Here is a 23,161-nt window from a genome sequence, read left to right as displayed (position 1 = left end):
TTCGACCAATTGCACTAACTAGCAACCTAGGAAAATTGATAGAGAGAATTTTGTATGGCCGATTAGCCCAATTTTTGTCCAGAAAAAATATTCTGAGTCCGCATCAAATTGGCTTCCGTCCGGGATGCTCCATTTGGTCCGCCCATGTTGACCTGGAGAGCCGTATTCAGCTTGCGCGCAGAAACAAACAGGTATGCGCACTCGTCACTCTGGATGTTGCTAAAGCGTATGTCAGCGTGGAATATAGCGTACTGCTAGCCAAACTTAAGGAATGTGGGGTACCCAAGTACATTCTTTCATGGATCCAACAATTTTTAATTGGACGCAAGTTCTTTTGTTCGAAAAATGGCTTTAAATCATCGACTTTATATCAGACAAGGGGCGTCCCCCAAGGTTCGGTGCTTTCCCCCATCCTATTTAATGTACTAATGAGCTCAATTCCAATAAATCAGGAAGTCTGTACTTATGTTTACGCTGACGACATAGCCTTTTTCTCTGCTGCCCAGGACATTCATGTTCTTTATGAGATGCTACAGGCATATTTGGTTTCCATCGAAAGGTGGTTAACATACATAAATTTGAAACTTAACGTCAATAAGTGCGCTGTCATTGTTTTTCCGGTATCTGCTCCAGTTACCCTCTGCCTGACGTATCGGGAGGCGACTATTCCTCAGGTGGCGTCTTTGAAGTATTTGGGTGTAATATATGATCAGACAATGGACTGGCGCCCTCATATAAACCATATTGCGACCAAAGGGGAGCGGGCACTTGGACTGTTGAGGAGACTCAGCAATAGGTCTTTTGGAATGAGAAGGGACACTTTACTTTTTATTTACAGGGGGTACATGCGTCCCATTTTAGAGTTTGGCTGCGCCCTCTTTTCTGGTTCACCAGCTTACAAACTTAGAAAGCTTATTATATTGGAGCATCGTGCACTGAGATTGTGCCTCGGCCTCCCAAGGTGCGTGGCCAATAATATCCTGTATTTGGAGGCCCGCATTCCACGCCTGGAGTCTCGGTTCCGGCTACTAACAGCACTGACGGTTATGAGGATTTTTGAATCTCCACAGAGCAGATATTTTTCATTGATGGTTGCTCAGCCAGCACTCTTTTTCAGCTCTTGGTGGCCTCGGTACATTCGACCACAGTGTGTTTATGCCCAGACGTTACTTTCACCATTGAGTATCAATATTCCCACAGTACTGACAATGCCCTGTGACGTTCCTCCTGCGCCTTTAACTTTCCATAATATTTTCCCCAGCAACGCTAAAATGCTTACTTCGCGATTTTTAACAGGAATACTCCACGACCATTTGGCAAGCTTTAAGGATTATGCAATAGTTGCAACAGATGCATCCCAGCGTGAGGAGCGAGCAGGTGTGGGAATTTTTAGTCCACACCTTAACTGGTCAGTCTCGCTGCGTTTGCCTGACTACACACCAATATTTCAAGCCGAATTCCTTGCGATAGTTCTGGCCTTAAAAGACGTACCTCCGCAGTACTTTAACGTAGCAATAATTACTGACTCTTTGTCGGTTTGTTCAGCTCTTTCTTCATCCGAAAATTCCGCTCTTATTCGTACATTCAGCTCCCTTGTGCCTTCCCATTTGCGGGACATCTGCCTCATTTGGGTTCCAGGTCACAAAGGGTTACAACTTAATGAACAGGCGGATTCCTTGGCGCGATCGTCGTTAGATGGCCCTCCAGTTGACCTATGCCCTATTCCCTTCATTGTAGCAGGAGCAAGGTTTCGTACCTACCAACGCCTAGCAGGAGCGCAGGAAGGAATCATCACTAATTTTGAAGATTATGTCCATTTAAGACATAATTGGAATACCCGATTTTGTGAATCTCGACAATGCGAAGTCACAATGACTACCTTCAGATGCCGAGTCCTCCAACTCAACTTTTATATGCACCGGGCTGGTCTAGCCTCCTCCTCCCGATGTGCTGTCTGCGGTGATCAGGAGACTTTAGAGCACTTTCTATTGCACTGCCGCGGTTTTGCTATGATGAGGCAGCGTCATCTTGCCACGCCATTACGACGAATTGGCCTGCCTATTTCCATGCCCGTTCTACTATCTTTTGGGGCCACATCACTGGGATATTGTCACCGAGGGGTGGCTGCAGCCATTCATGCATACGTTTCCGAGTCCAGGCGCCTGCCCTGTTAGCGTTGATTCTGGCGTGTATTTTTTCCGCTCCAAAAAGCTCAGTTCTAATAAAAAATCCACCTATAACTTTCAACCAATTCCATTTTTTCTCTTTCTGCGTATAAATAGAGAGGTGTATTAGTTTCCGGTGTTTTAAGCGGGCGCATTAGCCCTTCTCACGCCCGATTCCTGGCCAATCCCCCACGTGGGTACGAGCCATATCGCCAGGAACAACAACAACAACAACAACATCATCGGTAGTGGTTCGAGGACAGCCAATAAAGAAGCACGTATCGCTCCGTCTAGGGCTCTGGGCCGTGACTCGCGGTAGCTTCCGCGACATCTTTGGCGCCAATCAAGCCGGGAAATCGCCCTTCGGAGCATCATCCGCATGGCGTCCATCGACCGCCTTCGGAAGGCTCGTGGCGTCGTCAGGAGCGGCGTCACGCGAGCGCTCAACCAGCTGAATGACCTGCTGCAGCAGCCGTCTCCCGACGCGGCAACCCTGAGCTCCCACGTCGAGTACATCGTACAGCGAGAGCCTGAGCTCACCGCCCTCAACGAGAAAATCGCAGATGCCACGGATGACGACGGGCTGGAGCAGGAGCTCGAAGGAGCGGCAGAGTATACCCGCAAGATACCCTACGCCGTATCTCAGGCACGCTTCCTCCTACGAAACGCCCAGCAAGTGCCCATTGCGACCGATTCCAGCGCCAGCAGAGGGACAGCCGCTCCAGTTACTGCTCCCACGGGTGCGTCAGGCGGGCACACTCATGCTTCACGTCATCAGACGGTTATGCTTCCCAATCTCCAGATCCCCGCGTTTTCGGGAAATCTGCACGACTGGCAAGCGTTTTGGGATCATTTTAATGTGACGATCCACGAAAATGCCGAGCTGCCGAAGATTGAGAAGTTCAAGTACTTATTGACATACTTGATCGGCGACGCCAAACGAGCCATTGAGGGAATCCGGCCTGCTGACGCGAACTACGACCTCGCGGTGAAGACCTTAGTTCAGCGGTTCGGCCGACGAGACTTGCTCATCAACGAGCACATTGATCAACTCATGGCAACGAAGCCGATCAGAAGCTCAATGGACATCGAGAGGCTCCGCGAAATGTACGACAAGGTGCAATTCCGTGTCAGCGCCCTCGAAGCCTTGGGAGTTCCGCGAGAGCAGTACGCCGTAATCCTGAACCGTGTGCTCCTCCGATGCCTGCCGGATGACCTGACTCTAATGTACCGGCAGAGGGTTAAGGAGACGGACAAGGGGCTAACGGACGAATCCGCGACGCGGCAACAAGGAGCTGGCCAGGTGAAAGAGCTAATGGAATTCCTAAGAATTCAAATCGAAATTCGCGAGGAAGGAAGACAAGGACAGCCTCCCCCCAACACAGGTCGTCGATCCGTCCAAAACGCCGACTTGATCTCTCCAGCGCAACCGGAGGCACCCGCCCCCTCAGCGTCAGCCTTGGCCACGAAGTCTGAGTCCGTAATAATACCAGCGTGTCCCTTGTGTGACAGCCATGGTCACAAGGTGGCGGACTGCCTAGTTGACATGTCGGCGAACGAGAAGAGGACGCGATTGCGCAACGCTCACTGCTGTTTTCGGTGCGGCCGACGCAACCACGTGGCGCGTCAGTGCAGAGCTTCCCGCAACCTGACCTGCAGCAGTTGCAATCGGCGCCACCTAACCGTCCTGTGTGACTTGTTCAATCCGACTGGCAGCAGCACGCCCAGATCAACACACCAGGTACAAGCTAGAGAAAGCGCACCTGCCGTCATGACGGCTTCGAGCGGACACTCCGGGGCAACGTCCGTGTTGCTCCAGACGGCCCGAGCCTTGGCAGAGGGTGTACGGCGACGCCTTGTTGTTCGAGTGCTGCTAGACACTGGCAGCCAACGCACCTTCATTCGCCAGGACGCGGCTAGGGCCCTGAAATGCACGGTTCTCGGCACGGTAGACCTATCCTTAGTAACGTTTGGTACTGCGAAGTCACGCAAGGTTCTACGGTGCCGGCGAGTACAGGTGACGCTACGCGGACAAGCTGGTGGAAGGCCGGTCGTGTTGGAAGCTTTAGAAGTTCCGAAGATCTGCTCTCTTACGAGTCCGGAACTCGACACCGCGATTGTAAAAACCCTTATAGAAAAGCGGTACGACATAGCCGACGCCTTCCATCCGAGCACATGGAAGGCAAATGAAATCAGCGTACTGGTTGGTTCAGACGCCTACTGGAAGGTGGCCACGGGCAGGGTGGACAGAATCAACGGAGACCTCACAGCAGTAGAAACAGTTCTAGGCTGGACCGTTCAAGGAAGGCTCGCTTCTACCGCATGCCCTTTTACCAGTGCCATGTTCCTGTCGTGCACCTCACCCGGACATTTGGACTTTGACGCGTCCGCCATGTGGCGGACGTGGCGGATGTTGCGGACGCCATGTGGCGGATGTTGCGGAAAAGGAAGAAGCACCCTTGCCAATGTGCAGATCATCATCATTAGATAGTAAGGAGAAAGAGGATTAAAAAGGTGTTCTCAGCAGAGCCATGGCGCGGGTCTAGTTTCTCAATATTTTTGGTGCCGTGAAACCCGGGAGGAACGGCCTGGTGGACCCGAGATGATGGCGCACAGCGACTTCGAGGCACGCGAGGCCCGGGAAACCGTTTGATGTCCTGATCCCGTGGGCCTTGCCCTCGAACGGCGCCCCCCATGGCTGGCTGCTCGACGCACCGCACCGACCACTGGGAACCCGGTAGTGTCCAGCAGCAGCACCGTATACAGAAGACCCTCCCTGCGGACCGTCAGCCTACTGAGCACAGGGAGGGCGTGCGTGAACTGAAAGAGCTGAGGGAAACTCTCCGTGCGAGGATAACCGAACTCGTCAGAACAACGGACAACCTTGTGGAATCACCGACACCGAGGATAAGTACGCTTAAAATCCTCCTCGAATCTTTACTCGAAGTGCTGGACGACATAAATATTCTTGACAGACAGGTACGGGATCTCCTAGATATCGAAGACTACGAAAAGGATTATGAAGAATCTGACAAGTACTTATATATGATTTTCAGTGCGAAGTGGCTGCTTACTGATAAGATATCGAAGATGAGCTTGATGCGGAAAAAGATAATCACGCAGTGCGTCACGAATTTGGAACCCACTCAAGTCGCACCCGTCCAAACATCATGTAGGTCGTTGATTACCTCTACAGCTTCCCGTAATGAAGTATCTGAGTGCGAAGACCCATTACTCACAACGAATACGGCAACGGCAGAAATCATCCCATTTCCAGTAAAAACCTTGAGCGCGTCCACAAATGCTAAGCTGGGATCACGGATGGATTCTGTACAGAGTGAAGAACGCTTAACACAACCTCCAGAGTCCCATCCCGATCATCAGAAACCCGTTGTTTCAATGCATCTGATCACGAACACTGATGCCATGAACACCGACATGAACCGGCGCAAGAAGCGAAGAATTCTGGACAAGCCCAGCAAAAGGACAAGGACTGCCACACTAAAGACAAGACGCAGAGTTTGTGGACATTCGCCTAAGCTACGACCCAATTCCGTCAGGCGGAGTGCAACTAGTTCCTCCAGCTTTACAAGTCGTGTTCAGACACGGGAGGTTCGGTCGAGGAAAGTGCGATCCCGACCAAGACGATGTGAACGACCAGCTGGGCGCGAGACAGCCCGAATTTTTTTCCCTGCAACACAACAGAGTGCTGATGTACGTTCATCGCCGATCCTAACGAAGGCCGTCATTAGAAAGCACCATCGGATGACAAAGCACCGATGGAAAACTAAGCTGCTGACGAACGGTCACCGAACGGCTAGGCGGATTCAAACCAGGCTGCTGGACTGACCATCGTTTTATTTTTTTTACATGTTTTTTCTACTCAAGTCCTTTTTATCCGTAGATGCATCACTGTCGCGGGCGGGAGGATGTTGCGGAAAAGGAAGAAGCACCCTTGCCAATATACAGATCATCATCATTAAATAGTAAGGAGAAAGAGGATTAAAGAGGTGTTCTCAGCAGAGCCATGGCGCGGGTCTAGTTCCTCAATAGTCGCTATCATAGATCTGTGTTGCCCTTAATTGTCTAAACACTGTAGGGCTGCATTGCTAAATGATATCAATATGTTTGGACCAAAGCAACCGGGTTTAGCAGTTGTGCCGAGCAATATAAATTTAAAGGCCCTCTCTAGCAAGGCATTTTGAAATCAATACATGAAAGTGCTAGACAAAATTTTGGGAATCTTGGTCCAGACTGTTTTAAAAACAGAGCTTGAATAACACCACGACAAGAATGACAGGACCAGGTCAAGGACAAGGATGACAGAGAAGCAGGTGCTTCTCTATCGACCTGCTTCCTTATAGTTCTGTTCTTGGCGCTGTAATTGTTTGAGTACTTAGGCATCAGGGATCACGTTTTATTAGCGCTAACTTTCCTTTTTCAGATGCTGCACCATGGGATAAAATGGAAAAAGCCCAATGTAAGTGATGGTATTGGAAGGTGATAAAAATTGCAGTCGTCAGTGTCAAGGTGCATGAGGGTACAATAGGAAAAGATGTGGACCGACTAGCCATCCACCTGTATAACGAAATATAGGCCAACAGTAGGAGATGAAGTGTAGTCAAACAAAATAGTGGTGCGTTAAAAAATGGTATCGATTCAATTATAGACGGTGGGTTAATTACTCAGCATATGAAGAAATTAATGCAAAAGAGAGCAGTGGGTTACCGTGTTAAAGCCCTCCGTCTATCGATTAAGAATAGTACATCTATTTCTTTACCTGTATCTAAGCATGGGTGAATTGGACAAGTTTGGTAACTTTACTTAAATCCCAACGGAAATTTGTTTCGAGCTATGTCATCATCATCAGCAGCAGGAGCCACCTCTCTGTGTCAACTGCAGGACGAAGGCCTCACCCAAAGATTTCCACCAAACTCCAGCTAGCTACCTCAGCCGCCTACCTCCTATTCCACGCTCAGGCGAAATATTTATTAACAAATCTATTGCGAATTCAGCCTATACACCCGAAACACTTCACAAGTGGTATACCCCTCACCTGCCCCCTCGATGTATTTGCTGTCATACCGCCACTTCAACAGACCTCACACACCTAGTTGGGTGGTGCCCAGCTTTCGCCAGGCACCGCACATTCAAATCACCCCAAACCGCATCCCGATCCACCACAAACTGATGCGGAACTATTATCTGAAATAGTATTTCATTCAATTAAAAGCGGTCCAGCACAGGCTGTTTGAGTGGGTCCTCCCCCGAACTAACTGGCAAACCTGCACAAACTCTTGACTCTACTGCGATCCCTATTGCGATCACCACGGAATGGCCCATTAAGTGCAGGTTCCAAGAACTGGCCCAGTAATTAACACTACTGAGAACGACCAGCATTTGTTTATTTTCTCTCACCCTCCTTCCCCATTCCTTTCGTCCATCGTGACCAGTGGTCATCCTTTTCTAATAAAGGTTCTCTCACTCTCTCTCTCTCTATGGTGAGACTAGCGACTGCATTCTTCAGGACCGAATCTTCTTCATCCATCTCCATCTGCATCCAACATCTCTGCGTCGAGTGCTTCATCTTCCCCTAGTTTGTTTGGGCAGTAGCAATGAACGGACTCAAAGTTAGGTAAAGCCCAATGTGCGAGTCTTTCCGGTACACGCTGCCTTGCCGCTATTAATAAGCATGTCCGAAAATTGGAGATCTTTATTCTTCCGTGCCGTAAATTACTGACGTGCATGAAATGTCTTATCCTTTATGCCTTTTCAACCGCATGACCCATTTTTGCACGAAGGCAGAAGACTCATTAACGGACTCGGAGCGCGTGCGAAAAGCGCTTTTGACGAGCCGTTATTCCGTGTCGTTTTGGAATCCCGTGAAACGCCGTTTGTCCGTTTCCGTCCGGCCAACTAATCTCAGCCATAAAAGCACGCTGCCATAGCTTACTTCCGGAGATAAGCGGGACGTCGTGCGGCGCAATTATGGCGTTTAGTTGGCACACGTGCCTGCGCGTAAGCTGAGGCACGTGCTCGTGGAAGGCAAGGACAGGCCTCCGAATGACTCTTTCCAAGAGAAGTCTTACACACCATGAGCAGACTACGATTATGCCTAGATTTATGAACCGCGTGCACCTGTTTTGCCGTAGCGAATTCTGTGAACTCGAAAACTGACAATTGTGAGCTATGTTATTGTCATACGTGCCCCCGCGCGAATAGCTAGCTGCCTCGGTATATCTCAGGCGTATTTCTCAATTGGCGAACCCTTAGTTCAGTCGGTTCGTCGTGCCTTCAAACCGAGTAGTCACGGTGGTAATTTCGGGAACCACACCTGATCACTCAAAACCGTCGGCAGCTCGTTTATTGGTGCTGCGTGGCGTGTTTGGTTTTTCTTGTGCTTATTTGCTTCTATGCCGGCGTCCTGTGGGAACGCTTTTGAGTTTTCGTCGTTTTTCTAGGAAGACTGATGTTGCGCGTACTACGCCCGCAACGGGCGGAGAAACTTATGTAGCCGACGGAGATATTCGCGGTCTGATCCGGCACATTTGTTGTCTCGCGCTGGAGGGAATACAGTAATTTGCGTCACTCAATTAAAGGAGAGCGGGAATCCCGCTGGGTGCAGGCCTCTGCCCAACCTCTTTTCTCTGTTATGATTGGCAGCCGGGACATGGGCCGCTTTAAATAAAGTTTGATCTCTCTCTGTCATGAGCCATGAGTTGTAAATACTCCGTCTAAATTAAGTGCACGTATCGTACTCCTCGTTTGCTTTGAGTAGACCGTCGTCTGCTACGTATCGTCGGCCAGCGAATCGTCTATCATCGCTCAGCGATCGACCGATCTCCCATAGGGTTAAATCGTTCAAGAAATTTAGCACATGGGTCCGAATCTCTATATTGCGCATTTTCACTTATAACCACGTAATTTCTTTCTACATCCAATATTTCCCGTTACTATCACGGATACTTTTATTCCTGTGCGGCAAAAGTGGGACACGTCAAACATTACAAACGGCGAGACAAAGTTCCTCGTTGACTGCACATAGAAATGTTTCACATTTAAGGAAAAAGCTTTCGAGGCACATTCACCAGAGCGCACATGATGTTCAAAGGCGCGCTGCAGGATCTCTGTGCCCGTGCCAGGCTCGCTCAGTATAAAAGCTGATTCCCTCTTTCCGTGCAGTACACCTCACTCCGGGAAGACGTGAATTGCCTCTTTTTTCTTAGTGACCGTTGTAGATTTTATATGTGCACTTACAGCGGTTGTTCCCAGCCATGACCGGAAGGGTCCGGTTGGTCTCGCGGAGAGCTTGGGTATCAGAGTCGGTCCACCGAGTCGTGGTTCGCGGGAGCGACATAAAAAAAGGATCCCGCTTTTTTACTGACCTTTTTCTCTGCTCGTTGTGCTTATACAACACAGTTTTGTCGCACGTGCCGCTGCCACACAAGAAAGCGCACGTGTGGCCACCATTGTCTGCTGTGTTTAACCGCTCTTGTGCAAGCACAGTTAACGCCCCGTGGAAGGGGCGATTGCAGACCCTCGAGTAAAGGGCAATGAGGCCCCTCAGCCGCTGTAGCTTTTTTTTTCCAAAACATTCGCAGCGTGTCCGCTCACAAAGAAAAGTGCATACTGCCGAGGGGCATATTTGACGTCGGGCTTGCCAATGGCGGTTGATGTGCGTATTTTACTTACGTACTGTGCGAAGGTGATCATGGGACAACAGTAATAAAAAGATCAACCACCCCTCCGTTTAACGATGAGGATGGTTGAACGCGAAGCTTTCTCCATATGAATTCTTTGGTTGGCCAATTCTACACTGCGAGTATGTGCTACGCTTGAGGTACGCACCACTTTTCTAGAGTACCCACAGCAGCTCTCGGGGGAGCACTCCGTAGGCGTAACGTTTGACTTTGGGGTGTACGGCGTGAATCGGTGCCTGCTGCTTGGCGTTCGCTTCGCCCATGTCGAAATGGAGCAATCGAATAGACGCCGGCTTCATAAAGCGAGGGGCCCAGGTTCAACTTAGGTCACGGGAAGCGTTTTTCTTTCACTTCACCCAGGATCATCATCGTTAGAGAAATTTGGTTTCCTGCAGGGTGTATTGGCGCACAACAGCATCAGTGAGGGCACTGAAGCTTCGCTTTAGAATTGGCGATAAGCGTTTGGCAGTTACAATTATTTTCACCCACTGAATTTGGTGTATTCTAAAATACGCACTTGTAAAACGAATGCTTCAATAAGTCGCATAAAAATGACCAACTTCAAGACCAACTGCATCACTGTAGTTTCAAAACTTCTAGTCCGAGTCTTGGAATAGCTTGTTGCGGTCGCCACTTTATAAAATTCATATCTGCGATTTCCCTGTCTCGGTTCTGCAAGGGAGCAAACGTGTTTCGGAATACCGCTCTCAAGTTCCGGTTGGATTTTCACCGCCGTGAAACCTTCTGATCGCCGCTTCTTCTGTCAGCTGGCCGCACTCTGAGGGTCTGTACCGGCACCGACTGGCCCCGACTGGCAGTCGCGGCCGGTAGAACGTGTGAGATATACGTTACCTCCTGGCGAGCAGTTCTCAGGACATGCGCATTGATAATATTGACGAAGACCGATTTGCACATCTGCTAAGCGTTGGCGCAGCTAACATGCAAGTATATTCGCGAGCTCAAAGAATTGTCTTAGAGACGGAAGATCGGTGGTGAATGCAATGCACACCAGAGGATAACGGAAAGGGTGTTGAGAATGGACATCCTAGGAGGGCTGAGCAGCTTCCCGAAAAGTGACGTCACGGCTTCTTCTGGGTGTGCTTCCTCTGAAGAGCCCATCTGTGAAGACAGGTGGCGCCTGGTGGCCTCGAGGGGGGTGAACTACCACAACCTCACTGTATTCGTCTTTCAAAACTGCTTAATTCAGAATAAATACAGTTAGCGCTAACCTCACAACGTTAGCCTAGCTACCATGATCGTCTGCTGACAGAAGCAGAGTTTGTGCCGCCTTCATAGCCCCTTCAATCTGAAATACGCGAACTTCCCGTTGGCCTTGGAGTGGGCCTGGCGAAAGAATAGGGCATTATTTAGTTTATGAAATGCAGCTACTGACACTGCATGACTACAATGTTGTCGCAAACAGTGACAGCTGCCTGTGTACAATCAAACGTTTTCCCATGTCCGTACATACATGCGTCAGGACGACGCATCATCATGTTCCTCATTAGCGCGAGATGCGTTACCCTTGACAGACAGTCATAGGTCTCCTGGCGACTCTAAGAAACGGAACAACTTTTCATAAGCAACGAGTAGAATTCCCCTGGTGAGGAGCGCCATGATCGGTCTTAGATAATGCAATTTCCGCCTAGTGGAACCTTCAAAAAAAAAAATAAACTCCCACCTCCCCTCGCGGGAACCCCTGTGTAGATGCGACGCATAGGGGGTTCACGTTGCAGAGTTGGACAGCGGAGGAACGGCGCTGGAACGATGGAGCGGAGCGGCGCAGGCACCGCGTTTTATAGCGCGCATAACGGTGAAGGGACGCGCCGGGGCCAGTGCGTCTGCCGCGGCTATGACGCAACACAGTCCAATACAATCCACTTTAATCCAATCCAATCCAAGCCAAGCCAATTCAAGCCAATCCAATCGAATCCAATCCAATGCCCCTTGCGAGAGAGTGTTCGCTATCGGAGAGGAGACGGGGTGAGCGGCGTAGAGCGAAGCTGGCGCGGCGAGGAGAATGGGGGAGGGGCGGACGCCGACGACGCCGGATGCAGGGACAAGGCGAGTGAATGAGATGCAGTCGCATCTAATAACACAGTGCTTCTCTTCCTTACGTCAGCGAAGAACACATCGACGTGTACTTCATCTGAACGAAAACGCACCTTGAGATGCACGTTTCGAAGTGGTTTACAAGTACTTTAGCTGTGCTTCGAGCATCGAAACACCTTCGCCACACATGCCGCATTTCAACCGATCAGTCCTGATTATGATGACAAGGTTCAGAACATACGTTCATATTGTATTGGGAAGAACTAGCCTTGATTTCTCACCAAAGTCCCAACCGGCCCTGGAGGCAACCGTTTCCACCACAAGAAGGTCACTAATATTCAAAAATTTCAGATGTCCTTTTACGCAGGGGTAGCACTCTAGCGGAGAGTGATACCAAAGCACAGTACTGAGGGTTGTAACTCCATGCTAGCGTTCCAGCGGTATGATCAAACGAAGCCAGAGTCGTCACTCGCTTCGCAAAATTATTAGCGCTAGCTTTAAACTAACCCCTAAGCACCACAAACCAGGCGCCGTTGTTTTGACCGTGCAACATTGACTCAGTGCCTTGTTTTGCGCTTATTTGAAAACGCATAGAAGCTGAAACCACCAGCTTGAACGGGGACAAGTTTTTAGAACCGCCGCGGTAAATCCCTAGATAAGGCGTTGTGCTGCTGAGCAAGAGAACACGGGTTGAATCCCGACCGCTTCGGTGGTGTTATAATGTTGCAAACGCCGATGTTTCGGAATTTGAGCCACGTTCAAAGTCCCCAGCTTGCATCAATTGATCCCCCACCCTACATTACGGCGTGCCTCATGGCTCAGCTGCAGCTACGGCGCCTCAAAGCTGAAATTTCTCATTTTTTTACACAATTTGTTCCTCAAGTTTCCCCTTCGTGTTCCGACATAAATTTGACGGAACGCATCGCTACTGGCGGATCGCTCTGTACCCAGTTATGCAGCATGTTAAGCGTGAACCGCATGGAGCGTTTTCTGCTCGCGAAAACGCGCCGCGCACGCCACAGGCGCGCTGCCGCTATAGTGAACTAGAATACTTGTATTCTAGTTCACTTTACTGCCGCTGCCGCGGAGCTACCCGCACGCTGCGCGCGGCGCGGCAGGCGGCGGAAACATGGCGGCGGCTTCGGCCGCGAAGTGGCGTCGGGAGCTCGAGCGACCGCTTCTGAGCGCTCTCTCAAGACACGCACGAAGTTGCTTGAGCGATAAATGAGCTTATAATGTGGGTGAAAACGGTACTATAAAACATCATCCGCGCCGCTACTGAATGCGCCGAAGCAATATCTCCCGGGGTGGTAAGCCTAAAGATCCCCGGCGGAGCCAGCCGGCTCTCTCGAGTGCTTTGAAACCGCCGCCATGAGGCGCGCGCCTCCCCATTGGCGCAAGTCGCCAGGCTCCTCCCACTGCTGCGCGCGACGCGCGTCAAAATCTAGCCAAGGCAGATGCTGCCGCGGGCACGGAATCGTCGACGCGGGCGTCGAAAACACGCACGCGCAACGCCGACGCGCGCGAATCGCGTGAAAAAACGCTCCATGCGGTTCACGCTTTAAAGCGTATTTGAATTAATACCATTCTCCTTGCTTTCCCAGCAAGCCTCCTCGTCCTGGCCGCCCATCAAAGCTTTTGTTTCGAAAGCGACGCTTTCTTTCACTCACTGATTGGGACCGTCCAAACCAAAGTGCGCTGCGGCAAAGCCAACTTTCTCTGATGATGATGATGACGACGATTGTTTATGATGATGATGGTGGTGGTTGTGATAACAATAATCGCAATGAAAGCCGACAACAACAACAACAAAAATTGCGCCCACCTCCCCGCGAGGGGAACCCTGTGTAGATGCGACGCATCGTGGGGTTCACTTGGTGTTTCCGTTGGATTGATTCTGAAATCGCGTGAAACGTGTCGGGAAATCGTATGATTATTATGTTTTATTATTATTATTATGTTTTATTGGCCAATCTTGGTCAATCTCTCTAAGTGGTATGCTTGGGGCTTCGCTGCGAAGCCCCATTGTTGCTGTAAGTGGGAGCTTCTTTTCTTTTATTGCATGTGTTAATCATTGCCCCATCATGCGTTGTATCAGTAGCATCTTGACGTAGCTTGAATGAGTCAAGGATATAAGGCGCGTTCGTAGCATTAGATTCTGTCTCGGTTTTGTAGCGCAGTGGGAAGAGCACCGTGTACCTCGCGTTCCGCCCACAGGGTCGTGGGATCGAAACCGGGCGCCGGTAACTATTATTTTTTTATAGTGTAGGGGGAGGGGTGTGGGCGGACAACAACGCCGTATGGAAGGACAAGGCGAGTGAATTAGATGCAGTCGCATCTAAAACGCTTCCCGTTGTCTCAATGCAGCCTGTGTCAATCGCGTAATGAAACCAACGGCTATCCGATTGCGCCATCGTCGTATTCGGGTCTCTCGGCATTTCCTTTGGGTTTGTTGTGTGGGCGTAGGCTTTGGACTTTGGCAGTTCGGATTTTGGACTTCGGTTTGAAACATGGTGCATGGAGAAAGCCTCCCGTTTTGCCCACCTTTCTCTTAAGAACGGAGCTTTAATTTCCTAATACAAAGGGAACACCAAAAACTTTTCCCATCTCTGCATCCTAATTTTGAAGAGAGCTTACAATATCTAGATACCTTCTAAATATGGTAAAGTGTATATAAACGTACGAAAATTGTGAAATCCAAGCCCAGATGTCGAAGAACAGAAGACTGCGTCCTCGACCGAGTTATATGCGTCCTCAACAATATCCCCTTCCCAGATTATTCCAGGATGCAGTACTGCGCGCCGGAAGCGTCATCGACATCCTAGATAAGGCAAAGAGATAAGCATCCCGGACAATGTTTCGCATAACAGAGCACTCTCCACGTAGGTTGCTTGTTTTCTTTCGCGTACGTTACGTTTGTTATCTGTTCACGGCCCTGCATGCTGTCATCTCGAGACATTCTTTTGATGTGATCGGGACAATGCGCCGGAAAAGTACAACGCGGCAGACAGGACGGAAAAACAACAGATAGGCGTATCTGCTATGCATTACATACACTCCCTGTCATCGGCGTATAGGAGAGGGGCGAGTGCTTCTCACTCGTTCCCTCCCCGCCGAGATTTTGTTGCGGGCAGGGAGGGCGGGGCAGGGCTGACAAGGCCTCCTGGCCCGAAGTGCATTGGGCTGGGAGCTGGTGAGGCTCCGGTTGCCAGCAAATAATAAACAAATATCAAATATCAGGCGAACAAATATCAAACTACCGCAAATGAGATCATTGTTCTCACTAGAACAGAAAGCTGAGCTAGTTGGATCGGATTCATATTTAAAGTGCAAACAGACGTAACCCAAGAAGTAGACAACACAAGCGCTTTCTGTCAACTGCTTATTAAATAAAAACACACACCTTCATACTCGATCCTTCCTTTGAAACACATACCCGATGTACACGATGATAGCTTTCATTGTTGTAATTGAAATTAAATTGCTTTATTTCCGTAAAATATGTATAATTGTATGGTGAAGTTGTCGGGAAAAAAGCTGCTCAAATAAAGATTTTATTTAGGCATTCATTCATTCAGCTTGACATTGACATTTTCATTTTATCATCCTGCTTGACTTCTCGAGCGTTGCGTCCGAAAACTTGACTTCATTCGCCTGTGGTGCTGTTATCGACGTTCGACATCTGGGCGACGTACGTGCCTCCTGATTAGCTTATCTTGTAGGCTTCAATGATAAGTCGGCACATCTCATCTCTGTGCGCAAACTCTGCTTTGGCGCTCCCAGAAGCTGGTTGGCACCTTTTGCACGCTTTACAATGAAGTGCAACATTCGAATTCGGCGTTCCTTTCGTGTAATTCTCATGTTCGCGCCATCTCACATCCAAGTAGCGACCGTTTTGACTGATATAGTGCTCCCCTCATGCCGAAGGGGGAAACGCCGCGGGGGCTCAGTGGCTAAGGCGTTGCGCTGCTGAGCACGAGGACACGGGTTCGATTCCCGGCCGCGGCGGCTGCTTTTCTGATGGAGGGGAAAACCAAAAACGCCCATGCGTACGAGATTTCGGCGCACGTTAAACAACCCCAGCTGGTCAAAATTAATCCGGTGCCCTCCACTACGGCGCGCCTCATCGCCAGCGTTGCGTCGGCGCGTTAAACCCATATAATCAATCATGCGGAAGAGATGTTGTACATTACACCTTTTTAAATGCAGAGCATTTCTTTAACTCACGATGTCACCCGTTCTAGTTGTCCGTAGTAGTCCACACCCCTCCCCCTACACTATATAAAAAAATAATACTTACCGGCGCCTGGTTTCGATCCCACGACCCTGGGGGCGGAACGCAAGGTACATGGTGCTCTACCCACTGCGCCACAAAGCCGACACAGAATGGAGGGCTACGAACGCGCCTTATATCCTTGACTCATTCAAACTACGTCAAGAAGCTGCTGATACAATGCATTCACTACCTGTGGGCGGAACGCGAGGTACACGGTGATCTTCCCACTGCGCCACAATAATCATACCCACCTGCTAATAAATGATGTCACGTGACCACGTAATTACGTCTCCTCATTTAATTACAATACAACAACCAACAGCAACAAGTGCAACAACATTAACGTAACGCAAACTACTTAACGTCGTGCGCCCCCGGAAATGCTCTGCATTTGATCGTGCCCCTCGCGAGGGGGATGTTTAGTTTCCTGCCGCAGCAAGAACCAGGCGGCCTCCTGCGCAGACATTTCCACGCCCTTGAGCACGTTCACTTGCAGCTTGCGGAGCAGTTCCTTGTAGTCGTCGTTGGGGTTCTCCTTTTTTCCATTCCACGTAGGGGTCCAGTGCTTGACCACGCATTCTTCAGAATCTCTGCACTCTCCACTTATCAGCCTTGCTACGCTTACGCAGGTCCCGCCAAGCTAGTTCCGAGCTTCTCCGTCGCCCAGCCGTCGATAACACTACAGGCGAAGGAAGTTAAGTTTTTGGAAGCAGCACTCGAGGGGTCACGTGGGGTGATAAAATGAAAACCGAAGGATATCATCGCGTGCTTCGCGCATATGTTGTCAAGGAAAGATCCAGTATGAATGTGTGTGCTTTCATTTGCTAAACTGTTGATAGAAAGCGCTTGTATTGTCTACTGCTTGTGCTACGGCTGTTTGCACATTAAATATGAATTCTTTTCACTTCTCCAACGAAGCAGCAAGCTAACACTGATTCGAAGTCTGCTCCCAAATCGGTGACCATCGATTACGCAACGTCCGAGCAAACAAATATCCAACTACCGCAAATGAGATCATTGTTCTCACTAGAACAGAAAGCTGAGCTGGTTCGATCGGATTTATATTTAAAGTGCGATGACGAAGAACGCGGAAGTTCATTTAAAAAAAACGCACTGCATTTCTTGTTTATTTCATTTTACATTTAATGCGGGAGCAATAGATAAGGATATCTGAGGGACTAATTCGTTGTCGATTTCTCTTCAGAGCGTCAGATAGAGAAGGGAAAAAAATGGCCGCGTATCTGCTCACTTCGTTGCACATGTCGACGAAAGACGATAGTCTACTGGCGCCCTTGCCAAGTAAATGCCTCCCTTCTCTTTCCCGCTCACCCCTCATGCTATTCCTCTCCGGTCTTGTTCCTCCCAGGATAACACGGAAGAGGTTTTCTCAAGTCAATTTATATTTACCGTGTTCCACTGCTCCAGGTAGGTTGCCTCAATGCCAGCGCTCCCGTACGGCGGAGAAAGGCGCGAATCGAGGCACGCTACTTCAACGTTTGTAGAACCACGTTGCCCTACTCCATGAGCGTTCCAAGCGGAACGTGGAACCTATCTAGCGGAACCTCTCGTTACTGTTGCCGTTTGATTTCTTAAAATGCCGCCAGAAGCTACAGTAGCGAGGGCAACAGCAGGCGACGAAGTGAACTTTTTCTGCAGTTGATTATTTCATTTGCTATCGCAAAAACCAAGCGTCCACATTTTTTAATAAAGGAACACTGCAAATGTCGCTTAGGTATTGATTTTTGTCTCATATTTGTGTAATGTCCTATTCTTGTTCAACAATGTTGACGAGTATGAACATTGCCCCCGCACTTAGACGTTTAGATTTGGCTGTAAATATATAAACATATTGCGCAACTTCGGTTTCACTTTGGCCGGGTGGCTGAATCGAGTCACAGACAGACAGACAGACAGACAGACAGACAGACAGACAGACCAAAGTTCCTGCGTTTTAGTAGCCCAAGATAGACTACCATCTTTGAAAAACAAGTGGGTGGCGTAATAGCGCTGCCTTCGTTCCGCTACCGACTATGGTAGGCAGACGGCAAGTTGACGCGTGGCTCGCCACCTCTCTGTGCAGACGCCGTCCCGGCGGGTTCCGCAACTCCCGTTGCTGCTTGTACGCGTTGTAAAATGGTACGTGCGACCGCCGCAGTGCGGCAAAGCACGAAGAAGTATGAATAACGGTGGCGAAATGCCGGTACTGGTGGACGACAAAGGGAAAGACAGGCAGCCATTTCGCTGTTGAAGTGAGCAAGCGAGATCACCGAGACGGTTAGACCGCTTAGCAGGGACTAGAACCACTAGATGAGGTTTCAGAGTATCGGCACTCTTTTCTGTCATTGTTGTGTGCCGCCAGCAGCGGCCATTGGTCGAACCACGTCACGTGACATTTGTTTACCCCGGGAAGATCCATGGGCGCTGACATTTTGGCGCCTCTGTGTTGCCGTGCGCGCGCTCTTCGATAAGTCGTCCCTTTCGGAGCGCAGTGCGGCTGTATGACACGTTCGGAGGGAGTGTTTAAGCCCCCAGACAGAGTAGCGATGCCGTGCTGCCCTGTACTGGGCTGTTCCAACCGGCGGGAAGGTGGAAAACGCCTGCATCGCTTCCCGCTGGGAAAGAACGACAGTGGCCTAGGGTAACTTATAGCCACTTAAAAAGCGAGCTTAATTAGTGGCTCTTGCGTTACCTAGAGCCACTAAATGAGCTACGCTAGCGTAACCGAGCCTGACCCCATCGCACCTACGCGCTGTCTCTACATCTTCGAAAAGTATACACAGCTGCCATGGTTGCCAAGTGGCGCCCGGACCGATTCCGCCCGTCAACGTCAGCTGCAATAGGCGCATAAAGCTGGCCACCCTGGTGTCAAGCACCAAAATGGCTCCCGCCGTTCGTCAGTGTCGTTACTCTTAGCGTAGCTTATTTAGTGGTTCTAGCAGGGACGTTAGAGAAGCGCCACGTTGTGGTCTTCGGGAGCCTCCCGATACGTGCGGATCAGGCACAGCCTCGAGTTGGAGCCGGGGAGGACCGACATGCTCACGCATTCTTGCGAAAATTCTTGTGAAAATGAATCTTCAAGTACAGTAGACTAGCGATCATTCAAACTCGGGCAATTTAAACTTTCTGTTAATTCAAACAAACTTCGAAATTTTGGTTGGCCCGCTATGTTTTCAATGTATTTTAAAGCCGCTTAATTCAAACTGCGGCAGTGTGTAAATTCGGTTGATTGGTACTTTTTCCTTGTCGTTGCCGAAACATATCTGCTGCATTTGCCGCGTCTACGGCACATTTGCATCCTTATATAAATAACAATCACAATTACAGCCGATTACCTGCGTGTGTTTGTCAAAGCACTTTACTAGCTGCACTTACTGGCATCGAGAACTTCATATTCGTTTTTCGCTACCTAGCTCTCAAATTTCTCCTGACAAGTTATGTTTTTTATACCTTTAGCTGTTCAACGCACCGAACCTACAGCTGGGCTGTGTGGCGCACCGTAGTGAAAGGTTGTAGAATAACTTTCTTAACCAAGAAATGAATAACCAAGAAAGTGTTTTGTGTGATTATCCAGATTTTTATTTTCCGCTAAAAGAAAAGTTGCGCCCGCAAAGGCGCGCTTTTTGGCTCGTCTTCGCCACGGGCATAGCTGGGCTAGCGCCAATTCAGTGAAACATCGCAAATAAAAATAAGTAAAAGCGCGGGTTCCTCTTTTAGAAGGACGTCAAAGGTTTAAAAGTCCCTGGTGTATACCCGGAAAATGCGAACAGACACTTTAAAGCGGAGCTTTCTACCTCTACCAGCCAAGGGTTCTGTCGCGATCGTTGGCGTCAACAGAAAACTCCCGCGAACAAATAAAAGAAACTACTGGCACTGCCAGTAATAGAACCTGGAACGAATAGAGAAACGGAGCGGGAGCCCGTTCTCTTACCAATATAGCTGCAAGCGCACGCGGAGACGAGTGAGACAGACGGTGTACTCACCGAGCACAGCTGCGGGTTTACGCCCTGCGTTCTCGCTTAATACCACTTGATAGGATGTGTAGCGGCCGTGTGCTACACGGCTACACTGTACTAGGAGTTAGCAAAAATAAAGAAGGCTCACACGAACGCATGACATCTCACTGCTCCACCGTCTTTGCCGCCGATATCGTCGCCTACGTTGGCTGCGGCAGAGACGGAGAAGTGAGATCGTCTAACACCTGGTTTGAGCTTTCTTTCATATTATATAAAAAAAAGAGTTTCCACTCATGTGCTTCACCAGTAAAACTCAACCAACCCCATTCATAGATCATGGATTGATTTAACCTTAGCAAGGAATATTTCTTTGAAGTAACAAAAGGTGTGGTTCAGTGCATTTAACTTGTATCTGGGTTCACTCTTTGTAGAGCCACGTGTGTGAATTCAAAGGACATCGCGTGGGTAATCGTTGTGGGTGTTTTTTACAGCCTCGCTTTCCAGCTACCTTCACAGGGTGGATTGGAACGCTTTTCTGATTAAATCGCGAAGCCATAAAAAGCAGCCGAAGTAGCGGATCGCTCAGAACGGAAACGCGTCTCGAACGCGTGATTTCAGGTGCTTATAACTTTGTCAGAAACAAGATGATGCAACATGTTTTTCAGTAGTACTGTTGCCCCCCTTGAGGAGTCTTTTCCCCCAGTTTTGAAGAAAATTGAGACCGGGTTTTCTTGATTTTGATTTTTAAAGTCCCGCGTTTTTTATAAAAAAGCACAAAAAAGTTTTTTCTGGAAAACCGATATTTTACAGATATATTTACAAATGTCTGATTGACACTACCCATCACAAGTTAGTCACAATGGACCTTTTCTACGACTTATATCTGCGCATGCGCTTGCAGGCGCCACCATTTTTTTTTTTTTTTTGGTGACCCAATCCCAGATCCTGACCTCTTCTTCGACAACCACCCAGTACCCAATGTCGCCACACTAAGAATACTCGGACTAAGCATCTCTAAGAACGGTAGCGGCTCTAGCACCATCCCCCAACTCCAGCGGACGCTCACCCAACTCACTCAACTAGTCCGCCGTGTTGCCCACCGTCGGTTCGGCCTTCAAGAACACGATGCGTTTCGCATCATTCAGGCAATACTGACCAGCCGCCTGATGTACAGGACTCTATACCTGGCGATCAAACTTGCGGAGCGAGACAAGCTTGTAAGACCGCGATCATTCGCCAAGCTTATAAAACCGCGCTCGCCCGTCCGCCCACTACATCCACCCGCAAGTTGCTCCAATTAGGAATCCACAACACCTGGGAAGAACTTCTCGAAGCGCACAAGCTGTCACAGCAACGACGCCTTCTCCTTACATATACGGGATCGCGTGATATCCGGCATCGAATCACGGTGGCTCCTATCCCCAGAAATATGCATCCGGAATATAACGTCGCCCGCCGAGCCGCTCGTGCGGCCGCGTTGCACCGGCTACACTAGCTCCACCAGTCGGTACACGGACGCTGCCCGCTACTCCACCCAGCGAGCTTACGCCGTTGCCGTTGTCGACCACCGCTTTCAACAGCTTTCGGCAGCCACTATTCGCACCACCACTGCCACAACGGCCGAAGAAGCAGCCATTGCGCTAGCAGCCACTACAGCCAAAGACTACTCCACCGTACTTAGAGACTCGTAAGAAGCATGTCGCCGATGTCTTCGCGGCCGCATTACTCCCACAGCTCTCCGCATCGTTCAGGCTGACTCCGAACTACCTGACATCCAACTCATCTGGGCACCCGGCGACGCTGAATTCCCCGGAAACGATGCGGCCCGTGCTGCTGCCTGCGAGTATGCAAGCCAGGCCGTCTCCGACCGGCAGCTTCCTTGCCCAGATACCCCTCTCACCCCCCCCCCCTCATCTCCTCACTCACTACCGCCTCAACCGCCGCAGATATCCTCCCCTTCACCCTCGCCTTAGTCGTCACGAAGCCACTATTCTCCGAAGGCTACAAACTAACTCTTACCCCCACCGTGCCCTCCTCCACAAGATATACCCTACCCAATAGTACACGACCTGTGCCTACTGCCCATCCCCTGGCACCCTATACCAACTGGTATGGGAATGCCAGCAATCTCCGTCTTTATTTCCAATCCGCAACCCTACTTACGAGCAGCGGTTGGACCGGCTGACCAGCTCGGACCTTGCGGCGCAACAAGAAGTCGTCGCGAGAGCCCGGGCAGCCAGCCAGCCAGAACCAGGGCATCCCGGACTAAGGGCGCCCCCCACAGGGCTGGTGCCCCTGCCATCTAGCACCAAATTTGCTCGTTTTCATTAAACGTCTATTTCCTCTCTTCTTTCGGTGGCTCGCTTATCGAAGATACCGCGTTTGACGGGTGCCTTAGAAACGGCGCGCGCGACGCCAATTCGATACTGGTCTGCAGGGGGGCCGCTTCAGAAGCGCCAAGTCAGCGGTCGGCAACCACCGCAATCACAACAAGTACTAAACTCGTCAACAACGCACTCGAACAGCGACCTCTGCGCACGAAGTTAACAAAGTGAGCGCTCCAGGGTTTGCATACAAAGCAACCATTTCATCTGTCATTATGGCAGTTCCCCGTTTTTACCAATATAGGACTACAGGGTCACCGGCTCCCATCCCATGGCTCAAAGGGCCATAAATTGTGCTTTTTCTATTTGCCGCTATGAGCGCTAACAAGCTTGGCCTGGAAAAGGTCCATTACAGATACAGAGATATATAGGGGGCGCCAAAGTTAGCGACAATCTGACCTCTGGCGCGATTTCACGTTCTTTTTTTTTTCTAATTTTCTTGTTCACGGCAGAACGCGCAATTTGTTCTGACCTGTTTTTTTATTGTGGGTGTAAGTTTTGTTTAAGAACAAATTTGAGTCAGAACGATCAACTCTTGCCGTGGGCAAAACCCCAAAGTTGGAAAAAACTGCAGCGGCCGGAAATCGCGCGTCACCCGCGCCGCCTTTGCACATTTTTTTGTCGTGAAGTA

General features: G+C 49.8%; 1 protein-coding gene across 1 annotated transcript in view; it reads left to right on the top strand.

Moving 5' to 3' along the window:
* The window catches only part of Prestin (solute carrier family 26 member prestin), a 305,226-nt gene that overhangs the window by 38,193 nt on the left and 243,872 nt on the right, over positions 1-23,161 (top strand). The gene's annotated exons all lie outside the window — the stretch shown is intronic.

This window comes from Haemaphysalis longicornis, unplaced genomic scaffold (assembly GCF_048455015.1).
Source record: "Haemaphysalis longicornis isolate Haplotype H1 unplaced genomic scaffold, Haemaphysalis longicornis Haplotype H1 scaffold_9, whole genome shotgun sequence".
Taxonomy (NCBI): Eukaryota; Metazoa; Arthropoda; class Arachnida; order Ixodida; family Ixodidae; genus Haemaphysalis; species Haemaphysalis longicornis.
Note: the sequence above shows the minus strand (reverse complement) of the source record. Positions and strands in the feature narration are given on the sequence as shown.